Raw genomic sequence first — 3823 nt, 5'->3', positions numbered from 1 at the left:
GATGGAGAGTTCTAGAGTATCTTTTGGGTACCTTACCTATGAATACTAATTTGCCGTTGGATATGTCAAAAGAGATATTAACCCTTAGATAATTTTAAAAGTTTAAATTGTTGAATAATATGGCAAAAGTTTATTGGATTACAATTATGGGTATGGTTCCCAAAAAGGACGGTAGAATTTTCTTTTATTGTATAGTTAACCAAAAAAGTTAGTTACGTTCAAGACTTAGTAAATTGTTTTATAGAGTAGCTCTATAGAGCCTACAATAAAAAGGTTCCAAAGATGGCATAACAGAGTTTTACATTACTATACCTTCAATCCAGGTGCTTATTGATAAGTGAATATTTAACGTACATTTTGTATGAATTTGGCATTAATTTTTGGTATGTTCTGAGAAGATTAAGCCATATTTGAACTCTTTTGGTGATAATTGCTTAAATATTGATTAAGGTTTCAAAAAATTGATAAATGAGTGAATTAATGCGTTAATCTTGTGAATTTGTGAAGGTAATTGATGTATGAAATTCATGCACAAGTTCAAAGAAATGTAAGGGTCATCCAAAGGACAAAGTACACAAGAAATTAGGAGCAAAAATGTAGAAAAAAGAGAAGAAGTGAAAAACTGGAAATTGGTCAACACGGATCCGAGCTCGGATCCGTGTGCACAAGATGGATCCGAACCCTCGTCTGTACTTCTGGCGGAGAGCATCCGAGGTCAGGACGATCCGACCTCGGATCCATTACGAAATCCCTCGGATCCTGAAGATCCGAGCTCGGATCCATTTTCACTCCTCGGATCCGAGGCTCGGATCTGTCTCTCTCCTCAGCAAGTGCAACAGCCGTTTTTCTTTACCTTTTTCACAACTTTCCAGCTATTTTGAGGGACAGAAATCGGTGGCACATGCTTCTGCAACAAAAGAAAAGACCAAATGAGTATGGACAAAAGGAAATATCATATCTTTGACTTCTTTTTACAAAATCTGAGTGGAGGAAATTATGAAGTGAGAGGAATGGAATTTCTTCCACCTTTTATGCAGAAACACAGAGGAGAAGCAGAGGATGACCATACGTAGCTAGTTTTTCATTTTGTAACAAGTTTCTCTCTAGTTAGGAGTCTTGGAGAAGCATTTTGTCTTTGGAGTTTTTCACTTGTAATCAGATTGTGCAAGAGCATAGCAGGAATTAGAGAGCTTCACCTTCAGTTGGCTAAGCTTTCTTTCATCTTTCTTATACTTGTACTGTATGATGTTTTGCAGCAATAAACTTGTGATTCTGATTGTTGAATCATACATGAGTAGCTAACTTTCTTCATCTAGGGAGTAGATGAAACTTATGGCTAAATAGTATAAATTGAATGTGATTTACACTTGTTATATCTTGTATTAACTTGTCTACTTGTGTAGCTGTGATTACTTGCTATTGATTGATCACCAATAGTTTGGTTAGAGTTGTTATTGTTCAATGAGAATTGGTAATAACAATGGAAACACATGAGTAGAGCTTGAGTTGTATGTTCATGAAAATAGAGATACACTTAGGTGGATTACTTAGCATTTCATGAAATAAAACAGAGTAGTAGTAGTATTTCACCATGAAAATAGGGAAATCTATATTGCTTTAGGCCATTTCATCATGAAAATGAGACTTGGAAACTTTGGAAATGAATCTCTGGTTAAGCAAGAATAATAGCAAGAAGTAAATCCATTCATTTGTGTTGTTTATGCCATAAGTGAAATCTACATCCCTAGAATCTTCCTTAAGTGAAATTTCTCTATTTGCATTCAGCATTTGTTAAACTAGATTTGTATATCAGATTTGTAGATTACAGCATTAGATTTTCTCTGCTCAAATTAATTGTTAGTCTAAATAATAGAGAAAATAAGGGCTTAGTAATTGTTTGAATTGCTCCTCGTGGGATCGACCCGATATACATCTTGTACTACAATTGCGACCTGTATACTTGCAGTCCAACGGGTGTAAAATCGGAATTAAACTTGCATTGATACAAAATATCCCGTCAAGTTTTTGGCGCCGTTGCCGGGGAGCGGCAATATTAGGGCCTCATCATCTCTATTAATTTAGATAAATTTCATTATCTTTATTCAAGTTGTTGAATTAAAAGTATAAAAATTTTCTCTTGTTTTTGTTTGTAGTGTATGCACCGATCAAATCGAGGACTTGTACATTTCGATCCGGAAATTGAAAGAACATTACGCAGACAAAGGAGGAATACATCACATCAAGAGGAACAAGAGGTTTGGCAGCCAATAGAAGATATTTTGATAGAATTACAATTTGAGGAAGAAATGGCAGAAAATGAATCAAATAGGAGAATTCTGCGAGATTTTGCTTTACCGGGAGCACAAGGATCTCAAACTAGCATTGTAAGACCAACGGTAAACGCTAATAACTTTGAGATAAAACCATCACTGATTCAAATGGTACAACAATCTCAATATGGAGGTAATGCTACTGAGGATCCAAATTCTCACTTATCAACATTTCTTGAAATTTGTGATACAATTAAGTTTAATGGTGTTAGTGAAGATGCGATTAAACTTCGATTGTTTCCATTTTCACTAAGGGACAAGGCTAAGGTTTGGCTACAATCTCATCCTCCAAATACTTTTACTACTTGGGATGAATTAGCTAAGGCTTTTCTTAATAAATTCTTTCCACCTGGAAAAACTGCTAAATTGAGAATGGATATAACAAGTTTCTCTCAACAGGAAGGAGAGACATTGTATGAAGCTTGGGAGCGTTATCGGGAATTGCAAAGAAGATGCCCTCATCATGGTCTACCCGATTGGCTAGTAGTCCAAACATTTTACAATGGTCTCACCTATCCAACAAAGACACATGTAGATGCAGCAGCGGGAGGAGCTTTAATGGGAAAGACAGCTGAGGAAGCTCAGCAATTGATCGAAGAAATGGCTGCTAACAACTACCAATGGGCAAACGAACGAGGTAATTCAAGGAGAACCGCAGGTATGCTTGAAGTAGATACCTTGAATATGTTAAGTGCAAAAATGGATAATGTGGTTAAGATGCTTAATAGGCAAGTTGGTTCTAGTTCTAATCAAGGAGTAGTTGTTGCAAGTTGTACCATTTGCGGCGGAGATCATGATGATTTTATGTGTTCTAGCAGTGAACAGGTTCAATATCTCAACAATTACAACCGTCCACCCCAAAACAATCCATACTCCAATACTTATAATCCAGGATGGCGTAATCACCCGAATTTTGGATGGAAAGATCAAGGGAACCAACAAAGACCAGTTAATCCACCAGGTTTTCAACAAAAGCAAACACTGCATGAGTCCAAACCAGCTTGGGAATTGGCAATCGAAAAGCTAGCTAATGCATCAAATGATAAAATTGAAAAGTTAGCTAGTGCCACTACTCAACGGTTTGAAAGAATTGAGGGAAGAATGGACCAACTCACCAATATGTACAGGAATGTTGAGGTCCAATTAGGCCAAATTGCCAATGCGGTTAATAATCGCAACCAAGGGGATTTACCTAGCAAAACTGAAGTGAACCCAAGGGAGCATGTGAAGGCCATAACCCTCCGTAGTGGTAAGGAATTAGTTGAGCCGCCAGTAGTTGGAAGTGGAAGAGAGTTTGAAAAAAGAGAGAATAAGAAATTGAGTGAGTTAAAAGAGGGAAGCAAGGAAGAAAAAGGGAAAGAAAAGATAGAGGAAAATGAACTGCAAATGGAAGATGCAACACCAATTCCTCCACCGGTGCCATTCCCTCAAAGATTGAAGCCTTCAAGAAATGACAAAGAATTTGAGAAATTTGTCAACATTTTTAAACAATT

General features: G+C 36.8%; 1 non-coding gene across 1 annotated transcript; it reads right to left on the bottom strand.

Moving 5' to 3' along the window:
- Nucleotides 1-2693: 2693 nt before the first annotated feature.
- On the bottom strand, nucleotides 2694-2800 carry LOC113767256. The gene has a single exon (XR_003467971.1). It is a non-coding gene; the product is annotated as a small nucleolar RNA R71 (small nucleolar RNA).
- Between the last annotated feature and the right edge of the window lie 1023 nt (nucleotides 2801-3823).

This window comes from Coffea eugenioides, chromosome 3 (genome assembly GCF_003713205.1).
Source record: "Coffea eugenioides isolate CCC68of chromosome 3, Ceug_1.0, whole genome shotgun sequence".
Taxonomy (NCBI): Eukaryota; Viridiplantae; Streptophyta; class Magnoliopsida; order Gentianales; family Rubiaceae; genus Coffea; species Coffea eugenioides.
Note: the sequence above shows the minus strand (reverse complement) of the source record. Positions and strands in the feature narration are given on the sequence as shown.